The sequence below is a fragment of the Gekko japonicus genome, unplaced genomic scaffold (genome assembly GCF_001447785.1).
Source record: "Gekko japonicus isolate JY-2015 unplaced genomic scaffold, Gekko_japonicus_V1.1 scaffold1266, whole genome shotgun sequence".
In the NCBI taxonomy this organism is placed as follows: domain Eukaryota; kingdom Metazoa; phylum Chordata; class Lepidosauria; order Squamata; family Gekkonidae; genus Gekko; species Gekko japonicus.
The window spans coordinates 86,185-95,994 of NW_015169813.1; positions in this window are offsets into that span (position 1 = coordinate 86,185).

Below are 9,810 nucleotides of genomic sequence, written 5' to 3' on the forward strand. Positions count from 1 at the left end.
TTGTCGAAACGGCACACCATTCCGGAGACCACTGTCTACATTCACTATATATATTACTTATTTTCTGTTATTGTATATTATGATTTATGAATATATTACCAAGCGCTAAATTGTCACAGTTCTTTTTCCTTTTTTCATTGGTCTTATTACTGTGCCCATTCTTCTAACGATACCCAAAACCTTTTGGCCAGCCCAAGGGACAGATTTTTTCTTTTTTTACCTTTACTATGTATTGTGAGCAACAGGGAAAGTAAACTAGCACGCACGGTGCTCCAGAACCACGACCCGTATGTCGCTGAAGAAATACAGCAGCCGTCTGCGATGGGCAACATGCAGCGGTCTGAAAGAAGAAGACATTTCAGCCTAACGTTTTCGAGTATGTCCGCAGCCTGTGGGTCAGAGCTGTGGACTCCAAACCAAAAACCCAGTATTGCTTCTGAGTCTTACAGAGTGCCTGCCGACCTATGGCCACTAAATACGGAGCAGTGTTAGGCCTGGACATCAGTTTGTCAGGCCAATTCTTGAAGTCCTTTAGAACATACTCGATAAGTTCTCCTTTGAGCAGTTTTGCAGGAGACCGACTGCATACAAATTAGGCAAATGGTAACTGGATTCAGTTAACATGGGGATCCATCCACGGAGAGACTGATCCGGGTGGCAGAGGGGAACTTTATTACTTTAACAGGAGTAGAGTTGTACCCCTTAGAATCTGGGTAACAAACTACCACCACAATTTATTGATTACAGACTGCTTTGTGGTTGTTCCCTTTGGAGAATAATCCAACTTTAGACTATTTTTAGACACAAATTATTCTGGAAATTATACGCACAAACATTGAAACGATGCAATCATGTATTTTAAACTTTAAAATCCAGCCACTTTCTCTTTTAAATATTTGATCATTGCTGTGTCTAGAAGCTGATGAGCTAAACAGACTTCGCTGAATACAGATTTGACTCCCTTTTCATATGGGCTCTTCCTCCAAGAGCTCCGAGTGGCATACGTGGTTCTCTGTGCCTCCACTGTCTCCTCACAAGTCTGTGAGGCAGGTTCAGCTGAGAGAGAAGCTCACCCTTTGAATTTCATTGAAGTAAGGATCCAAATGAGAAGGGAGCACTCACTGGAGAAGACCCTGATGCTGGGAAAGACTGAAGGTCAAAGAAGACGGGGACGGCAAAGGATGAGATGGTTAGACAGTGTCATCGATGCAACTAACATGGAAGTTGAGCAAACTTCAGAGGACGGCGGAAGACCAGAAGGCCTGGCGTGATCTGGTCCATGGGGTCGCGAAGAGTCGGACTCGACTGTGCGACTGAACAACAAATAAAGCTACGACAGGAAAAACTACCAAAATGAGTAATACTTTGTAACAAATTGTTTTATGCAACATTATGCAATATTTTGCAGTCTGTAAAATGGTTGGTTCTATATGTATATTTCTCTTTTATAGTAATCCTCTTTTAAGATATTGTTTTATGCCAATAAAGGCTGACTAACTGACTGATCCAGGCCTGTTGGGAAAGCCGTGTGATTGACTTTCATAACATGAATTAGATCGGAGCGGTGTGTGGAGAGTACCCCAGAGAGAAAACCTGCCATAACTCTGTGAGATCGAACACGTCGAGAGCTCACAGTCACCTGTACAGTTTCATGGCAGTGCATGGATATGAAACCAGGTCTCCCAGATGCTAGTTCAGGGATCTCCCATTTTGGGGTCTACAATCCACTGTGAGCCAGCTGGCTGATGGGGGAAACCCCACTTCCAAATAGGGACATCATTGGGCGACACCCCGACGCATAGGTGTCACCCGTGTGGTCTTTGTGTCAGCAATGTCACATGTGACACTCTGGTTTTGAGGCAAACTTTATGGTTTGGAAGCAGAAACCACCCAAAACCAATGTTGCCAATGTGATGGGGTCACTTTGGGGGGACACCATCGCATCGGGACGTCACCCAATGGTGTCCCACCCCCGGAACACCCCCCCAAATCCCCCTGCTGCGACAGCGAGGGGACCTGGCAAACCTCCCCACCAAGTGTTTCTAGAAAGTCGCCGAGAGGGCTTTTGCCCGCCAAGTCTTCTTATTGGCCACTGGAGATTTGATTGGCTGTGTAGATTTCCTAAGAATGTTGCTTTTATCAGCACAAGGGTCTTCACTGTGTGACTGAAGGTAGACAGCAGCAGCCATTTTTTGAGACTGGCTTTGCCTCTTGCGGCAACCATCTTCTGGCAGCCATTTTGTGGCTTCAGCCACCCCGCTCTGCCAGAACTCCCAAAGCGCCCTCAGGCTCAAAAAGCTTGGGGACCCTGTCCCTAGTCCAAAACTCTAGCCACTCTACCATACCACACCTTTCTCTGGGAGACTGTGGTGTCAATCGGCAGCCCAGCCCCCGCATCAGTGGCCAGCCACACTGTGGAAAGACAAGGGGCTTAGAAGCCCACCAAGCCAAACCATTCAGGTGAGCATTTTCATTTTTGAACCAGGCTCCAGGGAAGCAGACTAACCGGGCAAGGGAAGCAGAGGCCGCGGGGGCTTTGCCACCACAACCTCTGCATTGCTAGAAGGTGCCCTACAGGTGCCACCTCCTTCCCAGTCCACGAGCAGCTTAATCATTCTCCAGGCCCCCAGTCTTAATGACAGGTTGGCCTTCGCCTCTGAAAACCTCCGTTTAGCTCAGCAGATGGAGAGCCGGATAGTAAAAGGCAGGTGCTGCCCCGTACCTGAACTCTGTTAAAAAATAACCTGCATACAGCCCAGGTGGAAGTGCTCAGCCCAGGTGGAAGTCATGCTCCAATATGATGCAAGCCATCCCCTGCCAACAACACTCTTGTGATGTAGGCCAGTCATTAGGCAAAGGAGCTAGGGGCAATATTCAGAAGTCTGCAGGAGGACCTTTCAGCCTCTCAAGGGATGCCACCGCTAACCTAAAAGTCACTGTTCCTTGGCAAAAAAACAGCTTCCGTGAGAAACGGTTGAATTTGGATTCGTCAAGGGGCTTGACCAGGGGTTTGAGCAGAATCAACTCCCATCTTGGCCATAGCAGATCCTGAATTGCTTGACCCAGGGGCCCCCAATATTCTTGAGCCTGCCCTCCAGGCACCTTTGGAATCCTGATACAGGGTGGTGGGTGCAACCACAAAATGGCCGCCACAGGAGGAGGAGCCAACCACAAGATGGCTGCCACGGGAGGCACTGTCCCATGCATAAGAGGAAGCCTAAGTGCGGGGGAGGAGAAGGATAAGTTAAAAAAAAATGCTGGGAAAGAAGTGAAAGCGAATAAAACCAACCCTGTGGTGGCGGTGGCTACCACTGAAACAGCTTTCTTTTAATCTGCCCAGCCAATTGGATCTCCAGTGGCCAGTCAAAAGCTCTGCTAGGCAAATGCCCCCCCCGGCCCTGCTCAGCTCTCGTGAACGCAGGCCTCATAGGCTTTGAGTTTTGCGCACACAGATCTCTTCACACCCCACACCATTTCTCTTACCCTTTGCGGTGTGTATCTCTCTCTCTGCAGACTGAGAATCCATTTCACACATCCGATGGAGAAGAGGAGATTGGATTCATACCCCGCCCTTCACTTGGAGTCTCAGGGCGGTTTACCATCTGTTAAGTCGCGGACTCTAATCTGGGAGAACCGGGTTTGATTCCCCACTCCTCCACATGCACCTGGCTGGATGACCTTGGGCAAGCCATGGTTCTGTCAGAGCTGTCCTTGAAAAAGAGCCGTTTCTGTCAGAGCTCTCTCAGCCCCACCTACCTCGCAGGGTGTCTGTTGTGGGGAGGGGAAGGGAAAGGAGTTTGTAAGCCACTCTGAGACACCTTTGGGTAGTGAAGGGTGGGGTATAAATCCAATCTCTTCTTCTTCTTTTACCTCACAGGGTGTCTGTTATGGGGAGGGGAAGGGAAAGGAGTTTGTAAGCCACTCTGAGACTCCTTTGGGTAGTGAAGGGCGGGGTATAAATCCAATCTCTTCTTCTTCTTTTACCTCACAGGGTGTCTGTTGTGGGGAGGGGAAGGGAAAGGAGTTTGTAAGCCACTCTGAGACACCTTTGGGTAGTGAAGGGCGGGGTATAAATCCAATCTCTTCTTCTATTCAGAGGCAGTGTACCTCTGACTGCCAAAGACCTGTTTTCCCTGCTTCCTTTTTAACTAGGTCTGTCTGATTCCCTTCTGCAGGTGGCTTGGCCCAGCCTACGCCTCTTCCCCCCAGCCTTTGACCAACCGTCATCTCTGCCACATCGGCTCCTGAATTGGAAACGCGATCCCACTCAGGCAGGTCAGAACTGGCTCCAGGCTTCTCGGTAGGGCCACACATCTCTAGGAAACCACAACGCCCTATGACCGAGTTTGTCACCTGCTGGTGTTTGCCTGGCAGGTGTGTAACCACAGGCGAGGCCGGTTCCCTCTGTGACAGATGTGAGACCACACAGGACTGCAGGAGGCCAGTCAAGGAAGGGATGGAGTTCTTTGTTGCCTGTTTCACGGTGCCCTTGTTTTATGTTTCCAGCAAGGAGTGACTCATGCGCGAGGGAAAATCCCAGACCAGAACGGCACTTTTGCATCATGACAGCTGGTGTTCGATGCAGACGCTCAGTTCAGGCCCCGCCAATGCTCCCTCTAAGCTGTGGAGTCTTGTGAGCAAAAATTCTACTTTGTGAGCCACTGGCATTAAAGTTGTGTGTGAGCGATTGGGCTGCTGCATAAATTAGTTTGCTCTGGAGCCCTCCTTCCTGAGCGAAGACAAAAACGCGTGAGTCGGAGGCTAAAAAACTGAGCTGGCTCACACTAACTTAGCTTAGAGGGAACCCTGGTCCAGCCCATATATGTTCTAGGAAAGCAAATCATACTTTTCACACACTTCCACGGGTTCCCAGGATACATCCTCCACCATCTCTGAAAAAGGCCTCAGTTCCTATAAAAACCTGGATGGTTATTCTCTCATTGTTTCCAAGAAAACAAACAGACAGTCAACTGGAAAACTGTTAAGACACAAGACTTCCTTGCGTCATAATGCATCCAAATAAAGTAACACCTAAGCCCAGAGCTTTTCAATCCCTCCCCCCATCGGTTCTGGCCCCATACCGCTTCAGTTTATCCTGATTTCTACACGCATTTTCACTTTACTCCCCCCCCCAGTTTTTTTATGGTTCTGTTGAGACCGTACCCCAATATTCTTCTGGAAGCCGATTCTGAGTTGCCTTTTTCTTCATGTGCAACATCTCCACCGGTTTTCTTCGTCCTGACCACTCCCACCCACTTTTCTATGATTGGACTGTCATCGTCAAACCGCTCCATCTGCCACCCTGGCCCTGAAGCCAAGTGATTTTGTTCTTGATTGACATTAAAAAGGCATTAAGGTATCGTCAATATACTATTGTAACAATGAGTTAAGCAGGTTCTCTGAATTTCCAGCTTTCATTAAAGAACTAGAGTAAGTCTCTAGCTCCTTCCCTTGTGGAGAGAGGCATTTCCCCTTATATCGTCACAAGGGTCAAGGCTAGAGACTTACTTTTTAAACACAAGCTGGAAAGTCAGAGAACCTGCTTAACCCATCATTACAACAGTGTATCGATACATCAGTGTTTTAGTGCCATTTTTAAAAAATGCAGCCATGATATCAATATATTGGTATATCCATGCACAAAAAATTAAAGGGGGGGGTGCGCTGTGAGGCCACCAATAACAATAGCACTCTCCCTTGAAAATCCTGATTATTTAAGGCATGTGCAGAAGAAAATAAACTCCATGACCATACAAACGCAGAGGGAGGGCAGACATGCAGAAGAACCGTGCCCAAACCCATTCCAACACTTCTGGGTCGACTCCCAAGAAGATCAGGAGTGAGTTGAGTGTGTGGGAAAGCCCCCAAGAGTCTGCAACCTATGGCTCTAGAGACAGATGTGGCTCAGGAAGGAACCAAATTATGTCTCTTAAAGTTATTGTTGTTATTATTTGGCATTGTGTATAGAATAGCAACGAATAGATGCAACGAACATGAAATTGAGCAAACTTCAGAGGACGGTGGAAGACAGGAAGGCCTGGCGTGATCTGGTCCATGGGGTCGCGAAGAGTCGGACTCGACTGTGCGACTGAATAACAACAAAATAGCCAGGATTGTCTGTCTGCCAGAAGTTCTAGCTCTTGTAGCGTTCTGCGCCACTAGGTGGCACGCTAGATTTGTTTTTAAGGCAGGAGGCTTTTCAGAGGTGGTTTGCCATTGCCTGCCTCTACGTCCTGATCCTGGTATTCCTTGGAGGTTGCCCTTCCAAATCCTAGCCAAGGGTGACCGTGCTTAGCTTCTGAGATCTGATGAGATCGGGCTAATCTGGGCTATCCAGGTCAGGGCCTTAGAAAAGTAAACCTTTACCCTAAGGTATTTTGGAGGCTTGGGCAGGGTGTTTGAATAACCAGTACGTGAAGGCAAATGGCAAGCAAGGATTTTGATGATTTAAAGAAGGGGAAATAATAGAGGCAAACAGTTGCCAGGAATCAAAGCTCAAGCCAAGCACAAATTTATGCCAGTTCATGAACACAAGTGCACAAGGTATTGTTTATGACATTATAAGCCATTGGGGAGCTGCGGTGGCTCAAGTGGTTAAGACGCTGAACTGCAGGATGTGGAAGGTCGGTAGTTCAGCAGTTCGAGACCCGAGTGTGCCGCATGACGCACTCCTGCCAACCTGACGCACTCCTGCCAACTCCTGCCAACCTAGCAGTTCGAAAGCAAGAAATTGCAAGTAGATAAATAGGGACCACTTCGGTGGGAAGGTAACAGCGTTCCGTGCGCCTTGGTGTTTAGTCATAAGAACATAAGAACATAAGAGATGCAAATGTTGGATCAGGCCAAAGGCCCATCCAGTCCAACACTCTGTATCCCACAGTGGCCAGAAATACCAGTGCCATCAGGAGGTCCACCAGTGGGGCCAGGACATTAGAAGCCATCCCACTGTTGACCCCCCCAAGCACCAAGATGACAGAGCATCACTTGCCCCAGAGTCCCTATCTATCCCTTGTGGCTAATAGCCACTGATGGACCTCTGCTCCATATGCTCCATATGCTTATCATGCTCTGCTCCATATGCTTATCATGCCGGCCACATGACCACGGAAACGTCTTGGGACAGCGCTGGCTCTTCGGCTTTGAAACGGAGACGAGCACCGCAACCCTAGAGTCGGATTCGACTGGCTTTCGAGCGAGGGAACCTTTACCTTTAAGCCATTGGGGTGCAGTGGTTAAGAGTGTTCAACTAGTACCTGGGAGACATGGCAACTAGTTCCCTACCTTGCCCCCCCCCCCGGGGCTTAGCTATAGTGATCCATGCAACGGTCACTTCCAGGCTAGACTACTGTAACTCACTCTATGCAGGGCTACCCTTGAGGTTGATCTGGAAATTGCAGCTAGTGCAGAATGCGGCAGCATGCCTATTGATGCCTCCTGCGCAGGCACACATCCAACTGGTGTTGCGCCAACTGCACTGGCTGCTGATCGAGTACCGGATCCGGTTCAAGGTTATGGTTTTGACCTTTAAAACCCTATGTGGGCTGGGACCATTGTACCTGCGGGAACATCCACTTAGCCTCGACCAGGGCAAAGGCTATTTTGGCCCTCACCCCGGCCTGGTGGAAGACGCTCCCATTTGAGATCAGGGCCCTGCAGGACCTAGGCCCCAGCCACACGTGCCGGAAAACGCGGGGGGGAGGTCTGGCTATTTGCGCCATCACATTTTGATCTGCCACTATGCGATCAGACGTGACAGCAGTGCACCGGAGTTTCATCCTTTGGCGCGCGCTGCAAAGAGGACAGCCGGAGGGAATAGACGCGCGCCGGCGCAGTAACACCGAACGAGTCCGTCTGCAGCCCGTGGCAAACCATTTGCTAGTAGAACTTTGCAGGTACTTTTTAACTGCGCATCTTCGGCGGCACGCCACGGGTTGGCCATGGGTGCGCTACGCTTGCCAGATGTTGCGCTGTGATCATGCCCCGACAATCTGCCCGGCATTCGTGCCTTTTGCGTGGCAAATTCACCGCGTGACCGGGGCCCTAGTACAGTTCCGCAGGGCTTGTCAAACGGAGCTGTTCCGCCAGGCCTTTGGTTGAGGAAGTGAGCATTCAATCCATTCTGCGGCCCCCGTGTCCCGTCCAGCACGTTCATGATCTTTTCCAGTGCCCTGCTGTCCTGGGTATTACTTGGGCACTGGAATTTCTTGGGGTAAGAACATAAGAACATAAGAGATGCCAATGTTGGATCAGGCCAGTGGCCTATCCAGTCCAACACTCTGTCACACAGTGGCCAAAAATACCAGGTGCCATCAGGAGGTCCACCAGTGGGGCCAGGACATTAGAAGCCCTCCCACTGTTGACCCCCCCAAGCACCAAGAAGACAGAGCATCACTTGCCCCAGAGCCCCTATCTATACCTTGTGGCTAATAGCCACTGATGGACCTCTGCTCCATATGCTTATCTAATTCCCCCCCCCCTTTTTTTGAGTTTATAGTTTTTTATTGTTTTCAATAAAAAGTTGCACATATTTACATTCCATCCAGTAGTTTACAATTCCGCTCAGAGTCTTTCACTTCCAGTTATTTAGCTAATCTGTTGGTCATATAACAATCAAAATTATAATTTTTGATACATCTTTTTCTAGTTACATTTCCGTTTGAAGTTCTATCCATTTATATATCTTATCCCATCTCCTTTTGTGTACCGTCTCATTGTTATTTTGCATCTTTAAGCTTAGGTCGTCCATTCTGGCTACCTCTAAAATTTTATATATCAGATCTTCCCTAGTAGGTAGACTTTCAGATTTCCAGTTTTGTGCTATTAATAGCCTGGCTGCTGTTATAATATAGCTAATTATATAAGCATCCTGTTTGTTGTAACCCTTTGGGATCATATTTAGCAGGTATATTCCTGGTTTCAATGTTACGTTTTTACCTAGGCTTTCTTGGAGGACTTTCCTAACTATTCTCCAGAATCTTTGTACCATATTACACTCCCACCACATATGGTAAAACGTTCCTTTACAACTTTTACATTTCCAGCATTTGTCGGAATACCCCCTATAACATTTGGCCAATTTAGCGGGTGCCCAGTGCCATCTGTGGAACATCTTAAATACATTTTCTTTATAGGCGACCGCTTTCATATATTTGACGGATTTCCACATGGTTGCCCATTGTTCTTCCTCAATTTCCCCTATGTCTTTCACCCAGGTGATCATTACATTTTTAACGTCTTCATCTTTCATATATTCCTTTAAATGCAAATTATATAATTTCTGAATCAGTTTATCGTTTGAGGACAGCCATATTTTGTCTAATTCGTTGTTTTGGCCCTCAAATCCTCTTATCGCGTCTTTCTTGAATCTATCTCTTAACGTTATCTGCTCCCACCATGATAGGTTATTTTCTCTTCTCAGTTTTTCTTCTGTTTTTAGCTCATTTTTTTTGTTTAATAATGTATGATAGCTTTCCTTTAGATTCATTGTTATTGCTGAGGGTATAATAAAGGCTTCCAATGGGGCAACCATTTTGGGGTTTTCCTATATCATATTCCTTTAGTTTTAGCCCATACTTTATTTAACGCGCCTCTTAATAGGTGTCTACCAAAATTTGAGTGGATCTTGTCTTTCCCATACCATACATAAGCGTGCCACCCCATGCTAAGGTCATGCCCTTCTAAAGCTAAGAGTCTTGTATTTTCCAGATTAACCCAGTCCTTTATCCATACTAGGGCGGCCGCTTGATAGTATATATACCAGTTGGGGACACTCAATCCTCCTCTTTCTTTACTGTCTTGGAGCACCTTCCA